Consider the following 21,615-nt stretch of genomic DNA (forward strand, 5'->3'; position numbering starts at 1 on the left):
GACAGTAATGCTTTAATCAATGGTTCTCATTCGATTCAACTTTATTTATATAGCGCCAAATTCAACTCAGCCATTTCAGGGCAGTTTTAAAGAGACAAACAAATAAATCTACATGAGCAACCATAAAAGGAAAAACTCTCATTTTAACATGAAGAAACCCGCAGAACTGCTGACCGGGCATTTTCTACAACTCCTTAATTGCTTGGGTTGAACTCACGATATAGTGATAGAGATGTGTGTCGTTTTTTTTTCTAACTTTGATTGTTCATAAATTGATCTTGACATTGTTAAACGGGTGGTCGGAAGTTACTTCACATCGACGTTTTTGTTAAAGTTAAGAATGTGATTGTAAATGTATTCTCTCATCCGTCGGATGAAAATGGCTTGAAAGGGTAAAAACGTTTAAAGATACTAGATAGCTAAATCCACCAGAATATATTAAGAGGAATTATGGCCAAAATGTCTTTGAGTCAAAATGGTTGAAAGAGCTTAAATAATAAACGTTTCTAAAACAGCAACAAAAAATAAATAAATAAAAATAAATAAATAAAAAAGTTAAAAGAGCAGAAAAAAATATCTCAATAAGGTGTAATAACTAAAAGGGTTAAAATAATTCAAGCAGCTTACAGCAGTAATTAAAAGAAAAAGGTAAAAATCTTGATTATAGCAGCTCAAACAGCATAAATGACCTAAAAGGAATAAAGTAAAAACTTGATCAAATGACAACAACAAAAAACAGCTCTAAAAGTTGCAGATATTCGTTTTGCAATTTGTTCCTTATTTGTCTATTCCTCTTATATTTTCAAGCATTTGTACTTCAGCATTAAAAAACGACCTAGTTGATGTCTCCTGGTTGTATTTAATACATTCAATTAGGCAGGTTGAAAAATCCAAAAAAGGCCTGAACACAAGTTATATTGGAATTACATGAACCCAGCTTCACTGTAAGAGGGATATCTTCAGGTACAGTTTGAATACGAAGTATGAATTAGGCTTTATAGCATTTAATAAGTACTTGTATCAGTACTCTGTATCAGCAAGTAACTACAGGTTCGTCAAAGAGCATTAAGTTGTTTTTTACATACACAAGTTCTAAACATTCTCCAAAGCAGAGGTTACATTGACCCATTTTAAAGTTTTTTTTCAGAATAAACAAAAGTGATTTGCTAATTTATGTTAATACATCAAACTTACAATTTAAAGTTTAAACTCTTTCTCTCTTTCTTAAAATGTATGGGTGGTACTTTTAAAGGGCCGAGCTCGGCCACTCAGCGTGAACCGCAGGCGACGGAGTGATGAAATATTAAAGAAATAATTTCGTCCCTCACATTTGTTGAACTGCAGGATAAGAGCTCCTTTGATAGACGGTCTGCTGTGCAACGGAATTAGGAAATAAAGTTAAAATAAAATTGCACATAATTTTGGAAAAGCTCCAGGGAGCCACTACCGAGAGTGTGAATTAAAAATAAAATAAAAAAAAAACAACTGTCGCTGTAATTTAGAGAAATCTCCTGATTTACACACTCAGGAGCCGCAGAGAAACTTTCTCATGCAGCCTTTGTTTCTACTCAACAATTGTGATGTTTAATCCTTGTTTTTATAGGAATTCACAATAAATCCGCTCTCATATTGGAATCGAATGATTTGAAGCATCTTTTTTCAACATAAACATGTTATATAACAAACAGGATGGTGTTTTCCCCGCTGGACCAGGAGCCAAGAGGTTGTTTTTTTTTGTCATTATAATGAGCCAAGTGATGCGTTAAGTCAGTTTATTGCACATTTTGAAAAGCCGCCGGCCAGGAGTTCCCGATCAACTCCAGGAGCAACTCCAGACGCTGGTTGTAGTTTCAGTAAAGCCCTCGACAAGAACAAGAAGAAGAAACGCTGAAAACAATGAAGGCTCCATGTTGGGCCACAAGTCGGTTGTTTTTGTAATGAAACCACACACACATGCAGCAGAGAACAATATGCTGTGGACATTAACGACCACGTTGGATTGTTATTACGGTGACTGTCAAAGTAAAAGTACCAAGTCCCAGGAGAATATTGACTGGGAGTCATGACACTCAGGAGGGACCATCGTTCTGATTGGCTCTACTGAGCATGTGGTGACCAGGAGCAGCGTTTCAGAAAAGTTGTGTTTTTCTCTGTTTCCATGGAGACAGAACCTGACAGTTTTCAAAAAGTTGCATTTTACCCATTCATACATCTTTGTATATATTATATACATGTAAATATATATATATTGTATACATCTTTGTATTGGTTCAGTTATGTGCTTTTAAATAAGTATCTTTCCTCCAAAACATACTTGGTGTTTCGTTCATTCAATAACTGGTCCCACAATTTATCACGTCTCACTGTAGTAGTTAGTAGCCTACAATGCATTTATTTTTTATTTTTAAATACAACTTCATACTCCTGGTCTCAGTGTCACGAAGTTGCAGTGTCACCCACACCCACAGACATAAAGAACAGAAAATGGCCATTTGACTGCCTTTTGTATATCAAGATATATTTGAATATTGTTTTTCAGTTTCCGTCAAATGTATTTTTTTTCTTTCTATTTTGGCTTCAACTGACTGAAGCTCCAAATGTAAACCAGACGGTCTCCAACACTGCAGCAACAAGTCTGCAGTCAGACTCTCCAACCAAAGCCTGCTCCCAGTAGACCACTGCACACCACCACCGGACAATATCACTCCACTCCAACTGGGCAATAAGTGGTGCAATAACTATAATCATCTATAAGAACGTATTTATTATGTAAAATACATCCACCCCCATATTCTGTACATGTCCACACTTATAGGCACCGTGTGCATATTTTTATTTTTTTATTATATTGTATTTTTATCTGCTTTTTTTTTAGTTCCTGCTATGTGTGCTTCTTTCTCTGTACTATCCTGCTGTACCACTGCAAATTTCTCCACATGCGAGATAAATAAAGGGATATCTTATCTTATATCTTAACACAATGCTGTGGTGACACAATTTGGGCCATTTTAAAGGGGGAAAAAACCCACAATCATTTGTCTTAATTTGGTATAAAAGTTTTGATATTTGCAGATTTCCTTATATATTTCCTGAAACATTAGAATTAGGTGCTACAAAGGTTTCAGTTTTACTACTTGGTCTTGGATGGATTATAAGGAATACGAAGGCTCGTCGCTGAGGAGATATTCTTTCCATTTTCACGTCTACTTGGATGTATTTTTCTACGATCCCTGGCTGTTTTCTCCTTCCGTCTTTAAGGGTGATGCGTTTAAAGTCATTGCAGAAGAAACCTCAGATAATCAGACACGTGTGAAAGGAAATACAACACATTTCCAACACAAGCAGCCTGCAGAGAATCCCGACACCGCCGTCGACTCCTCCACCAATCAGCTGAACCCTGAACAAGAGCCTTCGCTTTGTGCCACTTCACGCACACGTAGCGCCGTACAAAGTTGTTTACGTGGAAACTATTCCCCTGAGAGTCGGCCGCATGTTTGTTTCAGCACCTTTAGTTCTTAGTCTGTGCATGTGGGGGGACTGTGACTGCTGATTGGCATATGCATATGAGTGTATTTTTATGCCGCGCGAGTCTGAAGTCCCACTCTCTTCGTTTACGTTCCTTTATGTACGTGTGCGTGTGTGTGTGTGTGTGTGTGTGTGTGCGTGTGTGTGTGGGTAGTTTTGCTTACTCCCAGTGTTGGCAAAAATTCACGATTCCAGCAGCTGCTGTCAAATTAGCCTACGAAATCACAAAATCAAGCATTTGTAAAACGCCTCTGCACCCGTGCCAGATAAAGATAAGTGTGTGTGTGTGTGTGTGTGTGTGTGTGTGTGTGTGTGTGTGTTTACCTGTGCGGTTCATGCTTTGAGTATTTTCTCGCTTGCTGGCAGCCGTTAACACATAAAGCTTAAAATGCCGGTCAATTTCTGACTATGAAGCTCCCATTAACTCGTCTTGAAGACGTTTGACGTTACAGACGGTCTAATTCCACCTCTTCCTCCTCCGTTCTAAGAGAATAACGTCGTATGATAAAGCCAAATACACAATATTTAGAGCAGGGGTCTCCAACCCTGGTCCTCGAGAGCCCCCGTCCTGCACGTTTTAGCTCTCTCCCAGTTGCAGCACACCTGAATGCAATGAGGTGCTCGTTATTGGGCTTTTTCACGACCTTGGTGATGACATCATCATTAGATTCAGGTATGCAGAAGCAAGGGAGAGCGCTAAAACGTGCAGGATAGGGGCCCTCGAGGACCAGGGTTGGAGACCCCTGATCTAGAGTAACAAAACATTCTAGACAGAGACAGATCGATTCGCATTCTTGTTGTTCTCCTTTATTCATACATTTCTATAAGACAACTCTCATCAGCAGCAAATGAATTAATGCAACCTGTATGGCTGAACAAAACAAAAACACTGTGGGTGGATGAAACCCAGAGACACGGAACAGTTTGGTTGTAAATATATAAACAGATTCAAATCTGTAGTTTAATCTGTGAAATACTTCTGGTTGAAAACATCAAATCCATTAATTAGCTATTTAGGATCCAGTTTTAGTTGTTAAAGTTTATCTCTAACAGGTCGTCAAAGCTTTTCAGTATAAAATTCCTCATCCCGCTCAGACAAACACGTATTCCCAGCATTTAGATTTCGTGAAAGATACCCAGGTTTGTTGACGTCTCAGCGTCACGGAAACGCCAGAAGATTCCCGAGGCGAGATCCAGTTTGTCCACTGGATCTCGATTCGCACTGGAAAAAACGGTAAACGGTCAGTTTCACAACATTTCAGACTTTTCTCGTCTTGAAGACGCTTTCTTTGACAAAGTTTGGATTTCGTTTCAGGCTGAATCGGTCAAATGTTGATATTTTTACTGGAGCTGCCGCGACGCCATCTTTGATTTCCCAGAAACCCTTGCGGCAGATTTCCCAAGATGACGTCAGTTTATGAAACATAAACAGTTTGATGGCTAAAAATTCCGTTTTGTTTGTAAACATATCAACTTTGGTGTGAAACTTTTAAGAAACTACGAGTTGGAAACTAGTGAAATGAGCGACGGTCTAGTTTTGGTGTTTTGGTTTATTGTCTGTGGAGAAGCGGTGCTTTTAAAAGGAAGTTTATTTAAAAAACTAATTCTGGTAGAATAACTTTAACCGAGGAGATTCCCCAATTCAAATGTACTTCTATAAGCGAAAATGCAAGGTAGTCTTCTGAAGGCACTTTATAGAGGATAAACCAGCAGAGGACACGGAGGGAACGGGAAAAACTTCCTTTAACAGGAAGAAACCTGCAGAAACAGACTCAGAAGTGAAGATTTTCTGCTGTTCCAGTCGCAGTTAGATGATAGGAGGAGAGAAGAAGAACAGAGACCGAGAGCAACAAGCAAGTAGACATAAATCCACTTCCTGTTTAGTGTCGCGACTATAAATGATCGACTTTCTTCTTCTCTGATTTACATCAACACTGGTTGCCGACACCCTGAACTGGGCGGACACGTCACTCTAGTCTGAACGAACACATATTTAACTGTAAAATAATAATAAATACAACTATTAAATATTGGAGATTGATGTAGAAAACTACTTCTTATTTCATCAACTTATTTACCTATAAATAGAATATATATTTTGTATAACTAGATTTTCACAAGCTATAATTTAATTATTTAATATCATCAAACCGGTATATATTTTTGGATACGTGTGTGTGTGTGTGTGTGTGTTTGTGTGGAGGGATATTGGTTATTCATGTGATTGTACAAAATGTCACGTGCCTGAAATGAACGAATACAAAAAATTTAAAATAAAAAGGTATAATACAGCCGACCCGCGGCTACAATAGTGAAGGTTTTCCCGTTTCCTGTCGGGCAGGGAGCTTCTCTCTTTTCTCCACATTTCCAATAAGAAGCTCAGACCAAGGTGGAAGAACACCTAGATGTCTCATGGAAACACGTCTACCCTAAATTGACTGCGTGTTACATCATGTGGAGACGGATACTTCCTGTTTCGGCACAGGCGGATGAAATCTAAAAGAAAAAAAACAACAACAAAAAAACGTCCAAACAATCTGTTTTATGTCTTTGTTGGAGCTTTTTTTTCTTTCTTCCCCTCAACAAATGACAGTAAATCAGTATCCCTGTTTGTCTTTTTTCATCTCTTTCATTCAAGCTCTCCCCTGCTGATTGTCTTTTTGTTTCTCCCGTCTGTGGCCAACGCAACGTTGAGACGGGAGCTGTCAGAAAGGTCTGCCGCTCTCGGCAGAACCCGTACGAACACGGCGGTTTGTGAAAGCAAACCTTTACATATTGCTTAAAAAAAAAAAAAAAAAAAAAACACTGCTTTAAATTTGTGTATTCCACTGGCGTCAACTGGAAAGAGAAAGACTCACGAGGGGTGGAAAGTAATTCACATATTTAAATTACAAAACAAGCCTGCAGGGTTGTTGTTTTTTTTTTTTTTTTTAATTCTCTCACTGTCATTTCACAGCTGAAATAATGTCCATCTGTGCAAGACAATAATAGAATGAATTACAAGATATTTTCTATAAATGTGCGAACCCGTTGCTAAACGTTGTGATGTCGGAGTTTAACAGAGCCGCTGCAGGAGCGACTGGTTGGTTTATTCTGAGAAGTTTGTTTCGGGACAACTTGAAAGTTCCACGCCGTTAAAAAAAAACAACGAAAAAAAACGTATTGCTCAATTTTACAGTTTACGTTTGTACATTTTCTCATTCAGGTCATTTTTTTCCATCCAGGTACTGTAACTTCATCGGGTCATGGTTTGTCGTTCTGTCTTCCTGTTTCGCCCAACATGCATAGGAAGAACATGCAAACTCCACGCAGAAATTCCCTGAAATTAAATCAGGTTTTCTCATTGTACCATGAAAGTTATGGGGTCGTATTGTCCAGCTTTTCAACACTTCCCGTCTCGTTGGTCCAAAACCCCCGAAATCCAGCTCCTCCTTGATTTTCCTCCATTTGAATATTGGATCACAGCAGCTGCATTCAGAATCTGCTGTGTCTGTGTGAGCCGTTCACACCAGAAAAATGTGCTGGAAGTAGTATTTTTTTTCTAGGTTCATTTACTCGAGTTCACCAGAGGAGTGCTCCAGGAAGCGAACAAGAGTTTGGTAAAATAAAATAAAAAATGCAATATTGTAAATGACTGGGCACAAAGTCAAAGTGGTGGAGTGAAGAAAGGGGATTCACTAATGATTGTGAGGAAGAGGAAGCCGGCAAATTAAAGTCGCTTGGGGCCAGCTGAGGAAATGCGTCTCGCCACAATAAAAGCAGCAACTCTACTGAAGCCTGCACATCATTTTTAGCTGTTTTGACTGACATTGTTTTTAAAATGTCATATAAATTGGCCATAGCAGGCAACTATCGTAACATTTACGTCTGTGATTTACTCTAAAAACGGAATCATTTTCATTTAATTTCAGGTACAAAATCTTAACATATCATAGAAAAGTTGATTGTTTCATCATTTAATTTCACACTCCTCACAAATGACCTAAAAGCTTTCAAATGTTCCTGCTGATTTTTATGACGGAAGAGGATATTGTCATCTTTTCCAAAATTCTAACGTTTTTCAATATCTTTAAGTTCCATGAGTTATAAGTGAAAATTCTGACGAATGAAACAAATAGTGATTTCACTTCATCTGGGATAGACTTGGAAGATTGAAAAACACACTTTTTCACAGTATTCACAAGAGCTATAAACATCAAACACACACATATATATATATATATACAAGAGAAGTATTGAGTGTGTGTGTGTGTGTGTGTGTGTGTGTGTGTGTGTGTGTGTGTGTGTGTGTGTGTGTGTGTGTGTGTGTGTGTGTGTGTGTACTGGCTGTTAACCACCTATGAATACAGATGAGCAGCTTGTTGTGATGTGGCTGGGGGCTCGTGACGAGGCTCAGCAGAGAACTAACTCACCACATAATGAGTGATCCTTATCTGCCACACACACACACACACACACACACACACACACACACACACACACACACACACACACACACACACACACACACACACACACACACACACACACACACACACACACACACACACACACATCGTACATCTCTCAGCCCGGCTGCCTTTGAGACTCGTCTCCACCATCCAGGTGAAACACAGTTTGAAAGAACTCAATCTGACTTAATTACATCATTAATCATTTATTGAAGGTCTGTGCAAAGCTACTTTATTCTTTACATGGTAGAAATAAAAGAACTAAAGTCTTCAATGATATGAAGATATCAACACAATATACTGTCTCACTTTCCCCGTTCAACCAATAGAAATCTTTACATTTTCTCCACATATATTTGGTCCAAGTGGAGTAAATCTTAATATTATGGGCCTTCAGCCTTCATATGGCCTAAATGATTCAAGCTGCTTTCCTTGTTTGCATACAGATTTAATTTTAATTAAAATATTATAATTACACGACATTTGTGCTGAGCCATATTGAAATAGTGTTGAAAATAACGAGCTACATCTTTGTCTGCAGTGTTGACTTTACGCCGGTTAGTTTGACTGATTTCCAGCAGAGAGGACTGCATTTCATAAAATTTAAAAAAAAAATTTAAAAGTTGATGAATGAAATGTCACATCTTATGTTCCTCCTCGCATTCTTGTAAGTTTTGGCTGTACGGTCAGCAGACTGCTCGTCAGTTATAACGGCCATGACCACGGTTGGGAGTGTTGTCAACCTGAGACCGAGTCAAGACCAAGACCAGGGCGTCCCCAGACCGGGACAAGACCTAGAACAGAGTATCCCGAGTTCAAGGCTGGAAAGGACCGAGACCAGACCAGAGTATCCTGAGACCAACACGAGACCAAGACTTCAAGGGACCGAGACAAAGTCAAACCCAAGATCTTGACCAGAACCAGTCGTGAGTTCTACAACATGACGAACTGGACATTTTATAAATCAGCTGGACCTTCACATGAGCCCGGCCCAGTGGCTGTGTGCCTCTTCTAGAACACACAGTAGAAAATCACTGCAAACTGTTAAACTGACTTCCCTGGAGGTCATCAGCAATATGGGAAGAAACACAGTCTTTCATTTTATTTACCTTGAAAACTACTTTATAGATAATTATCCAGAGAAATTGTAAGTATGGGATTGTAAAAGTATCAGGTTCGGCGAGAAATATAAAAAAAAAAATCAGTGGACATAAATTCTGCCTGGGAAATCCTGAATGTACGTCTTTGTGAAGGCGGCATAAATCCTCTAATTATTTATTTAATCGTTCAGTTTAGTTTGTTGTGCCTTCAGTTTGTTCTAATCGCCAATGAAGTTGTGTGAGAAGGTTGTTATCACCTGCATGTATTTATTAATTGGTTTGTATGAATGTTTGTATGTGTTTTACCAACTTTTCACAAAAAAACTATAGTGTCTGTTGCCATGGAGACGCTCCCTGCTCAGTGTTTCACACAGTGACGTAGCGACCTGACAGGCCAGTTAGTGTCGACGAGCTAACGGCTATCGTGCTGGTGGTGCTGAATCGCTTCCACAACGACGTGTGGCGTTGGCGAAGGCCTGCGCTCTACCGAGTGTAGCTCTAGTTTAGAAGTATTTTCTCTTCAGGCAAGGAGGTTTTTGCTCCATAACTTTGACATGTTTCCACTGGATTCTGGCGTCTTCATCAGACACGTGGCAAAAGACACGCCATCCACCACTAAATCACGTTTCTGACCAAGACGCCAGAATGCACTCGAAACACGTCAAAGGTAGAGTAAATAGTAAAAGAAGAAAAGAGAAAATACTATTTTATTCCCCAATTGCTTCACGGTTTTGATATCTCATTTTCTACTGTCGCAGTCTCTTTTAATCCCTCACATTTGCCCGAGATGTTTAATGACCAAATATCAAACTGTGTGGAGGAACTCGGCTTTATTGGAGCTTTAGTCAAGAGAAGTGAACTCGTGGGAACGCTCCACGGCGAGCGTGTGAAGACTTCGGCAAGAAAGAACAGGCTGCTCTTTCGTAACTCCACTTTATGGTCCTTTCATCGATGTTTTTTTTTTTTTATTCTACTAATTACCCTGTGTTCGCACCCATTTGCCTCGTAATTATACGGTATCAGCCACTTTCGTATGTATAACTTACGATGACGGGTGATTCAGAGCCATTGAGTCGCTTGGCGAACTCTCAGGGTCTAAGAAGAATTAAGCCTTTAGAGGGGGAAACGTTCAGGAGAAGAAAAAGATCTTTACATATTACTTGTACATTTTAAGAACTTTAAACATTTAAAAAAAAAAACTTTGATTGGATGTAGTTTTGTGGCTATGATCACATCATTTAATTATTCTGTGTATCTTTAATCTCTGGTTCCTTTTCTGGAACGGTAGTGAGCGTTCGCCTCGTCGCCTCAGTTCGCTCTATTGATTTTTCCATCGGTGACGTTTTTGTTGTCGGTTACCAACTGCTTTAACCTTAAACTATTCTTCAGGAAAGAAAAAAAGAAAAGGTCTATTTGTTCTTTGTGTAGCTTGTTGGTATGACCCAGTAAAGGTGGTTCAGGAGATAATTTAGCTGAACTGCAAGAAATTCCAAAGGATTTTGTCGCCATTTTGTACCCGACTCATACAAGTTCACACCGCCAGTGTGACAGTGAACCACAGCGCCGAGCTCCACCGCCGGTCCCCAGGACGACGCCCCCCACAGGCAGACCAGACTCAACTCCCGATGCGGAGCGCCCCCGTGAGGAGACACTGGGGTAAAATAAATCAGAGCTTATAAAATCAATAGATAATTGAAATTAAAAGAAATTGAGCTAAAACATTGGCTACATCAGAAAGATAAGAAAAATAAAAAGTAATTAAAATAATCAACTAATTAAAAATAAATCAGAGCTTATAAAATCAATAGAAATTGAGCTAAATCATTGGCTACATCAGAAAGATAAGAAAAATAAAAAGTTATGAAAATAATCAACGAATTAAAAAATAAATAGGAGCTTATAAAATTAATCAATAAATAAAAATAAAATAAATTGTGCTAAGACATTGACGACATTAGAAAAAAATAAAAATAAAAAGTAAGTAAAATAGTCAAGTAAATAAAAGCTAAATTAAAAAAGTGGGTTTTGAGCCACTTTGCTCTTAAAAACACCAGCAGTCCCTGCGGCCCATTACCAATTAACGCGTTACCAGCATCACTGGTCACCAGTAGAACCAGTAGAAACCCGATGTACAAGGAGAACATGCAAGCTCCTCTAGGGACGCTCTATTGTGGGGGCAACAGACACTATTCCAGTTTAATTCATGGTGGGACCCATGACTGAAAGTGCTTAATGTATTAAAATGTTCCACTTTTTTGGGAGGAAATTTGAGTTTAAGTCCTGTGAAGAACCAAATGGATTTTTTAAACACATTAATTTCTAACCTTGAGGCCTCCGCAGATTTAAGCACTTATAATTTGGGCTCTGATTAATGCATTTTTTAATTTTAATTTTTTTTTTTTTTAAAGGCCAACGTGTAGTTATTGCAGCATGTAAAGAGAAAGGAGGATTTCCCTGCACTGTTGCACATCTGATTCTAGGTCACCAACTACTTGACTATTAAATTAGATTTTTTCATCACCTTGTGTGACATATTCTCGAACTCCTGCAGCCCCGAACTCAAACGGCGCAAATTAGGTTTCACAGCCGGGACTGAGGCTCATTCAGATGTTCTCATACTTGCATCATGGGGGGATCCAAAGTGGGAGGAAAAATAATAAATAAAAAATCCCTGAATTTTCCACCTTGGAAGTGAGTTTTATTGAAATGCACACGTTTTCCTGTCATGTGGAAAAGCAAACTGAATAAACGGAGTCGGCTCTCTCTTGAAGCCGTCCTCCTTTCAAGCAGACCTCCGGTCACGTGTGGGATCTCATGCGGTGAAGTGAAAGTGACGCAGGACGTCTGGACGTCTGGTTCGAAGCTTGGCCTTGGGCAGCGCCGGGGAGATAAAGTGTGTTCGGGGCTTCTTCTTCTTTCTTTCTATCTTTCTTTTTTTTTTTTTTTTGCATATTTCTTATCTACAGTGCACCGCGTTGCGTTTAAAGTTTTAATGTTTCAGCTTATTGTGGAAGAAGTGACGCCAGAGCAATGGGAAAAATATAAATATGTAAATGGGTGATTCTTAGTCGTGCAGGTCTTGATGCTCATTTCAAATTTTTTGCTGGGATCTGATTTTTCTGCTTAATCGTTGACGTTCCATTTCAAACACGACTTCTATCAGATCACGGGGTGAACGTGATCGGACCCGGCGGGTTCGGGCCCCAGAGCGCACAACACGCTGTTGACAGTGGTAAACATGGACGCCACGCCGGGCGGCACCAGAGTTGCCAGACGTGACTCACTGCTTTCCAGCCCAAACAAGGTCAAACCCACACACCTCAATAAAAACCAGCCCAAATCCCAGCCTGTGTAGGAATCATGTTAAAACCGTATAACTATTACGTGTGTAATATAAAACACATCATCAACACAGAAATGCACAAAATAAACAAAGATAAAAGGTAAGAGAATTTGGCTCCCCAATTGGGGGATACCTGTCTTATCTGGCAACGCATTTTCCAGCGGTTGTTAAATACAAGCCAACAAAATCTCGACAACACGAGGAGGGAAAGAAGAAGGAAATGAAGAGAAGAAGCGCAGGTTTTAACATCTTATACATCTTATCTAACAACTTATTGTTGACTTCAGTCGCATGGAGAACAAGAGCAATCACAGATTTCCGCCAACGGTCGACCTGTTTCTGGATCACCTTCAAGGTTTAATGGAATCTTCCACGACCTAAAATCTATCCGTGTTGAAAATGTCAACAAAATCCATGAAGTAGTTTTTTCTAAATCTTGCTCACAGACATACAAACAGACAAATATATGCTGACGGACATATAAATATGTGAGTTGGTACCGCATATGATGGAGGCCTGGGTCTGATGTGAAATTCTATACACTTTATGTTTGTTTGTTTTTTCTCATACAAATAAACAAGAAACAAACTTGGACGAGGGTTAGTAAATAGACAGAACTCTTCATCGGTGTGTTTTTATCTCTGCATTCCGACAAAGCTATTTAAATGATAAAAAATCACGGCAACATGAAAGAGAGACACAAAGGAAAAAGCTTTGGCTGCGTACAGAAGCTCCTCTTTCAGGTATTTGTGAGGTTTTTTAGTGTTTTTGTTGTTGGATAGTCCAAATCTCACCTGGAAAAAAAATCACAGCATACGTTTGCATAGTGAGATTAATTATATAATGTGGTTTTGAAATCTCAGCCTTCGTGTCAGACGTCGTTTGTTAACTTCCTGATTAAAAATCTGGCGTTGAGGTAAGTGGAGGGTTCTGGAAGCAGCGGTAATACGGGTTCAGACGAGGAGCCGGTGTCATCCCGCCTGACGGCGCTATGAATAATACCACTCATTTTAGCGGTATACATCTTTTACGATGTCACCCGTGTGCCCTGCTTTTATCTTAATCTCTTACTCAAGAGGGAATGTGCCAGTTTTTAAATATGGACGAGGTGCTTTCAGTGTACCTCTTTCTGCCCATTAAGGCAACACAAAACACTTTGTTCCTCAGTGGGGTGCCGCGTCAGCAGATCTCACACTTCATCACAGGCTTTTAACAAAGGCTTTCACGGGCGACATTCGCCCCGTTTTGCAAGTCGGATGGAAAACGATTTGACTGGCCGGGTCCTCGTTAAATAAGGTTTCTGCTTCTGTCCGAGTCCGACAGGTCTTTTACTCTGTTCCTCTTCGGTTTTACTTCAGTCGAGATAGAGCCGACGAAGAGGGAGGGTGAGACCGTTTATTCAGGCTGATGAGCAGACGGGCAGGTTTAGTACATGTGAATCGTGGGTCGAACAAACACACCCCAAAAACATCAGGTTGAGGGTCAAAAACCAGACAGACGACTCGGCAGACATGGAAATAAAACAGCTGAAACTAGACACGGTGGCTCAGTCACTCATCAGCCAAGTACATCTCAGTACTACTGCTGACACACACGTTCCCTTTATAACCGCCTTAACTCTTTAAAGAGGCTGCTGGAAATTCTCCTCGGAGACTTTGGTCCATATTCAACATCCCAGTTGGTGCATATTAGTCAGCTGCAGATTCATCAGATCAGTGGTCGTCATAGAAACCAGCTTGAGACCGTTTGATCTTTGTGACCTGGTGGCCTCCATCAGAAGGCAAAACACTGATCGTAGAGAACATGGTCAGCAACAATCCTCAGGTAGGCTGTGGAGGTCCATCAGATCCTCGAAACATTAACGACGGGAGAACGCCGACATTCTAGTGGACAGATGACCAAGTTGGTTTGTCATTACGGTGACCTTCAAAATAAAACTACCAAGTCCCAAGAGAATATAGACTGGGTGTCATGACACGGCGGAGGAAACGTTTGTTCTTATTGGTCAGCTACTGAGCATGTGCAGAACAACTAGTTACTACAGTTGTGGTGACCGGGACCAGAAGCAGGAGCAGCGTTTCAGAAAAGTTGCGATTTTCAGCCTCATCATTCAGACGGAGTCGGAGCGTTTTCAAAAACTTGTATTTTAATTTCCTCCGAGCACAGATGTCACGTAAACGGACCCCTAAACACAACAACAGTTTTCTGTTTTGACTTGAAAACATTCCTGGCCGAGGAAGTTGTTTTCATCTGTGTGTATTTATTAATTGGTATGTATGTATGTATGTATGTATGTATGTATGTATGTATGTATGTATGTATGTATGTATGTATGTATGTATGTATTTTGCAAACTTTTCACAACAACTACTCACCCGCATTGCATGAAATTTTCAGATTCGATTTTGGGATGATAACGGCTGACAATTTCTGATCAAATCCCCAAAAATTGTAAAAAAAAATGTATTCCCAAACAAAGCGGATGAGAGAGGCACCTCATGGAGGAGATCAGCGTCTGTTACCATGGAGACGCTCCCTGCCCAAAGTTACACACAGCGATCCAGCTAATTGACCAACCTAGTTATCATCGAAATGCGCTAACATAGTAGCGATGCTAACCCGGTTCCACAAACAAGCATTGGTGAAAGTCTGTGCTCTACCGAGTGTAGCTCTTGTTCAAGCTTTGTTACTAGGCAGATTACAAAGCTGTTTCCATTCCATCTGTACTATCCCCCCCCCCCCCCCCCCCCCCCCCCCCCTTTTAATGTCAAGTTTGTCTTTGTCTGAATTTACTTTAATATTCAGGCGGTTGCTCCCCGCCGTGCTCTCACAATGAGGTCGGTTGGAACCGGCGCCTTTGTGATTACTGAGCGAATATCAGCCAGAGCTCCTTTGGACAACTGTGAGCATCTCTGCTGTTATTTCTTAACAAAGTGAGATTATTAAACACCAAGAAATGCCACAGTGTGAATGATAAAGCGCAGGGTGACTCATATGAAATTGGCTCTTTGTGTGCCGCCGTGGTGTGAAATCTTTTTTTTTTTTTTTTGATTGAACAGTGAATAAAATGTGTGACTGATTCACAAGAGAGACGACATCCGAACAATGTTCACAGTTTGTGAAGGTCTGCATCAAACATTCATTTAGAAATCTGTGTTTTAAACAAAGCCAGTGACTATACAGTTGAATTGAAGCGGTCAGTGTTAAAAATGGGATTGTAGATGTGGAAGGCTATTTTAAAACGCTGTATGTAGATATAACATTATAAGATAATTCTACAACAAAACACTGTAAAACACAATTAATGTCTGACTTGGTTCAAATATGAATAATTTCTTCAAGGGTAAATAAACTGGAAGATTCCAGAGGATATTTAGTGTGCCTGCCTCTCGCAGCCGAAATCCTTTGATCTCAGCGTCTCCATGGCAACAGACGCTGATCTCCTTTCATCTCCTCCATGAGGCGCCTCTCTCATCCGCTTTGTATGGGACATTTTTTCCCAGTTTTTGGGGATTTATTCGGAAATAATTCTGTGCTTTTTATGTCCATGCTCCCAACTATGCAGGACAACTTATCCAAAGAAGTCATGACTGAAATAATAATAATGGCAGGCCCAAAATTTTTTTTAATAAAACATAGCAACGCTGTTTTAATCGTTCTTCAGCAGCAGACCTGATTTAGCATGTGACATAACACCGCTTCTCTGTTTAACTTAACCTATTAGTATGATGTAGCCGGATGCATCTGTCTGTAATTCAGTGAAAAAACGCGAATTGTGCGAACGTGGATGATCATTTTATCTGCGCTGCCTGCAAACAGTGAAATTCATCGCTTCGGCTCACGCTGAGTTTCCTGAATATTTTTAAGATGATTTCAAGTTTTGGTTTTGGTTTAATTCAGTGATGTTCTTCCTAACGTCCTCATGAATTTTACATAAAAGACAATATTATTAATGTCTTTGGAGCAAAGGTTCTCACTCTCATGCTAATATTATAACAAAGTCATACGAAAATATAGCAATAAGTTCCATATGAGTATTTAGAATTCAGTATTCCTTCTAAAATAGACTGTCAAATATTAAAGACACCCGTGTGATTGTAAAAAAACAGCCTGAGAACATTTTACTGCGTCATTTTCCTGTGAATGAATCAAACAGCAGCTGTTGTATAATTCATGTTTTGGGGCTTGAAGCAGCGCTTCTCTTGCCGATTCGTCCTACTACCCTCGTTCGCTCTCGTACTCGCTCCCTGGCAGTCTATTATCATATGCATTACGCTCGTACTGGTGCATCCATGCACTGACGTGGCGGCCTGCATGTGTGTGTGTGTGTGTGTGTGTGTGTGTGTGTGCGTGTGCATAATAAATGACGACTTGTAGGCACTTCAGAACAGGCTAGCTGTCAGAATAATACTCTAATATTGCTCAAATTGCACTTAATGTATTTTCCGGACTATAGAGCGCACCTGAATATAAGCTGCCCCCGCAAAATGAAAAAAATTGGAAAAAGTTGCAGGCGTCGACATTGTAACAGGAATTTTACTGCAGGAACACAGGGATTGCTCACATTTTCATATATCCACATATGTATATATTAGACACAAGTTAGTGAGTGAAACTCCACAATGAGCCAGACGCCTCAACTCCAGACGGTAACGTGGAAGAAGGAAACCATATCGTCTTGTGTTCTTCGTACGAAATAAAATCATGGGATCACCAAACTGAATAAAGGCGGTTCATCCCGGATGTGGGATATGTGTCGTTTCCTCGTGTCCATGTCGGCGCTCGGCCCGAGGTCAGAAATCGGTGATCATATGATGACGTGACTTTTGTAAAGTCCAAATCGAGTCGCACAAGAGTCGGTGAGAGAGCTGACGTTGCGTCTGCGTGATCGGACACTGGGTGTGTGTTTTCACAAAGGCGCGTCCCCACGAATGTGCTTCATTGAACGTCTGCACGAGGGAACTGTGCGTAAATGACACACTCTCTCGACCCCTTCTTGTTGTACTCACTGCTTCCATCCAGAGGCTCCGTGTGAATTTATGTGCAGCGGCTCATTTGTTCTGAAGCCTCTGCTCCTATTCTCCACTGATAGCTCCCTCCCTGGAAAAATACACCCCTGCTCTTGTTTGTGCTGCTGTTGTGTGCCTTAACTCTGTGTCAGCATGGTAATGCGTGTGTGTGTGTGTGTGTGTGTGTGTGTGTGTGTGTGTGTGTGTGTGTGTGTGTGTGTGTGTGTGTGTGTGTGTGTGTGCATTTGCCCAGCTAATTGAAAAGTGCCAGTGTTGTAAACAAGCTGAGAAAAGCAGGAACATTTTTCATGTGGCACAGGGGCTCTACACAGCGGGGGGAGGTGTGTGTGTGTGTGTGTGTGTGTGTGTGTGTGTGTGTGTGTGTGTGTGTGTGTGTGTGTGTGTGTGTGTGTGTGTGTGTGTGTGTGTGTGTGTGTGTCCACACTTATCTCGGGCGCTTGCATCACTACATCTCCTCTCTCATCCCTTCCCTCTGCACTGTCATCTCTCCCTCCCTTCATCGTCCCATCACCTTCTTCTCCTCTTTCCTCTCTTCTCTCCACACTGAGGTCTATTTTTAGTCGCCTAAAGACACGGAATCATTCTCAACATCCTTAAAAGTAGATATTGACTCAAATTAAATGCATACCTTAATAAATTTTCATTTTCAACCGTTTTTTTTTGTGGTTTCTTTAAAGATTTGCATGTTGTCCCTTTGTCGGTTACGCTTGATGATATTGTGTGAAAGAGGAAGAGCGTCGAAGGTCTTGAGCCTCGATCTCATCGGGCTGCGACAGATTCTGAAGATATGTGATACGAGAAGGAGCCCAGGTCCTCGAGAATCTCTCACAACATCTCTCTTGTGTATCAGTCAAACGTGGTCGCGCTCCAGTAAAGGTCAGATCTCCAAACTCACTGGTCACCGAGGTCAGAACAACACACTATTGATTCAGCGCATCCACGCTGAAAATAAATCATATTCTACTTTATTACGATCATTGCTCAGTTCCGTACGTCGCAGTCCTTAGCTCCGCCGGTATCGTCTCCATCTAATCATCATGACTGATGGTTAAAGTGCAGCTTCATTCAGCTAAATCCTCCTGCAGACCGGCCCTGACCAGCTCCCTCATATTATAATACTGCCGCTGAGAGTTAATTAATACTTCAACTAAATGCCGTTTCGCCGGACTCGCCGTTACCGTTCACGACTCTGACAAGTCAATTAAACCCGCTTCCATGAAAAGCGGCTCCAGCGCTGGGGAATGACACCGACGAACGTTAAGAGACGGGAACTATATCGGGCGCCTTGGTTTCTTATTTTCAGAAAAAAGGGCAAATCACACTTTTGAAGGGTTTTTTTTTTTTACATTGAAACATCACAGAATCGTATTGAAAGTGAAGGTCAGACTGAAAATAAAGAATAGAGGAAATTACCATCACTTTCAAGGGAAATGTGCTCCGCATTCACCAGCCTTCATCCTAATTATCCTGGGGGAGATAAACACACCAGAAGTATGGAGAGAGTGTGTGTGTGTGTGTGTGTGTGTGTGTGTGTGTGTGTGTGTGTGTGTGTGTGTGTGTGTGTGTGTGTGTGTGTGTGTGTGTGTGTGTGTGTGTGTGTGTGTGTGTGTGTGTGTGTGTGTGTGTGTGTGTCTGTGTGTATGGACGCCACGCCGGTCAGCACCAGTGTTGCCAGTTGTGACTCACCGTTTCCAGCCGAAAACAAGGTTAAACCCTCACACCTCAATAAAAAACAGCCCAAAACTCTGCGTAGGAATCATGATAAAACTTTAAAACTACTATATGTGTATTAAAGAACACGGCATAAACAAAGTTAAACAATAAACAAAGTTGGAAGGTGAAAGAATTTGGCTCGATTGGGGGATATCACCATATCTGGCAACGCAGATCAGCGCTTCCATTAATTTTCCAGCGGTTGTTAAATACGAGTGACTAAATCGAGACGAAACCCGATACAGATACGATCCAACAAGGGTGAGAGGGTGAGTATTTACGATTACTGTATGAATGCTTGTAGACGTAGTACTTGGGAAGTTAAACTGCTCATATCTTAAAAAAAAAAACATGTTTGTTAGGACGACCTGATCGTGTGTGCGTGTGTGTGTGTTGTGACGGTTTGGGGAGGGGGGGGGGGGGGGGGGGCTGCCAGGTCTCTCCTGACATTCAAGGTGTTTTTAGTCAGTTATGTCTTTTAGTTAATATCACATCTTGATTCCTTTCCCCAACATCAAACATACACAAGGTAGTACACATTAATCGTTCAAACTACTGATTCTACAAAGAAAATGCTGTATTTGTTCTTTCAAACTTAAACTTAAACTTAAACTTAAACTTAAACTTAAACTTAAACTTAACTGTGTGTGTGTGCGCGTGTGTGTGCGTGTGTGTGTGTGTGTGTGTGTGTCTTGATGGAAAGTAGGCAAGAATTGGATTTTGTGTTTGAACACACTTACGTGCACACGTTCATGCTTGACAGTGCACGTTGTGTGCGTGTGTGTGTGTGTGTGTGTGTGTGTGTGTGTGTGTGTGTGTGTGTGTGTGTGTGTGTGTGTGTGTGTGTGTGTGCAGACATGTTTGTGTGTCGCCACAGAAAGCAATCTAAATGGAGATGGTTCCTTCCCCCTTTTTAGAGACACAGAACAAAAGATGTGACTACAAAATGAATGCAATCACAATTTCCTCCCTCCCTCCTTCTCCTCCGCACTTTCTCTTTGTTGGTACTATTCTCTCTCTCTCTCTCTCTCTCTCTCTCTCTCTCTCTCTCTCTCTCTCTCCTGTATATATTTAGATGTATGACTCTGCAGAGATCCAGACTTGCATGAATACGAGCCAGAGAGAAATATGAGCTACTCTAAAGTTTTTCTTCAAGTACAAGGAAAGCAAAGCATTTCATTGGGGAACTCGCACCGTGTGTGTGTGGGTGTGTGTGTGTGTGTGTGTGTGTGTGTGTGTGTGTGTGTGTGTGTGTGTGTGTGTGTGTGTGTGTGTGTGTGTGTGTGTGTGTGTGTGTGTGTGTGTGTGTGTGTGTGTGTGTGTGTGTGTATCACTGTTATGGGGACCTAAATCTGTTTACACACTCACAAAGCGGCGAGTGGTTGTGCCCAGAGGTAAAATCTACACACTTTTAAACACATTTTAGACGTGTTTTATAGTCAGACCGTAACTGAACTAATAGTTTAGGTTTAGTTAGTCAACAATGCAAATCAAAGGCTGTGTAATTTCCCAGGAAGGTAATGAATACACACCCTCTGTGTGTGTGTGTGTGTGTGTGTGTGTGTGTGTGTGTGTGTGTGTGTGTGTGTGTGTGTGTGTGTGTGTGTGTGTGTGTGTGTGTGTGTGTGTGTGTGTGTGTGTGTGTGTGTGTGTGTGTGCGTGTGTGTGTGTGTGTGGTCTCATATTTCTCTATTTGTAAGCCCTGAATACTGCTGAAGTACCTCACAGGGTCTAAAACAACTCAGGAATCCTTCACTGGTTCACGAGAGTGAAGATGTAGTAGCGGGAAGTCGGAAATCCTTATTTTAATTTCGTAGTATTTTCTGGTGCGTTTCCCTTTTCCTGTGTTTTTGCTTGTAGTCATCCATTTGTGAGGGAAGTAATCCTATTTGCGTCCCCAGACAATGTGGTCCTGTTGTAACGTATTTACATTCAGCGGAAGGTTTTCTACATTCTGGGTAAATAAACACAAAACTTTTAAAGTTCTCATTTACTGACACACAAACTGACGCGTTTTGCCCTTTTCAGCTTGTTGTTTTCATGTTGGGCCACTAGTTGGTGCTGTTGTTTACCTTTGGTTATGTTTTTGGCCGTGTGTATTTGTTATATTTATTGTATATCTTTATTTATTAAGAACTACTGACCTGAATTGCATGAAGATTTCAGGGATGATTTGATCGTCGAAGGACCAATCGATTGGATTTTGGGAGCAGTCGGGTCAAAGGTCAAGGTCTTGGTCCCAAAAAGGTAAAAAAAAAAAACATGTTTTCGCCGTGATGCGGTCAGTTTTTATCTGATTGATGTCAAACCAACAACAAAATGTTCCGTTTTCAATTTCCTATCCTCTGATATGTCACATGAGGCTGTGACATCATTATCCTGCTTAACGGTTAGCGGGGGGGGGGGGGTCAAAGGTCAGGGTGGGCGTCACGTAGAAATTGTTAAATGTGTGT

Source organism: Lipophrys pholis (genome assembly GCF_963383615.2).
Source record: "Lipophrys pholis genome assembly, chromosome: 15".
Lineage (NCBI taxonomy): Eukaryota > Metazoa > Chordata > Actinopteri > Blenniiformes > Blenniidae > Lipophrys > Lipophrys pholis.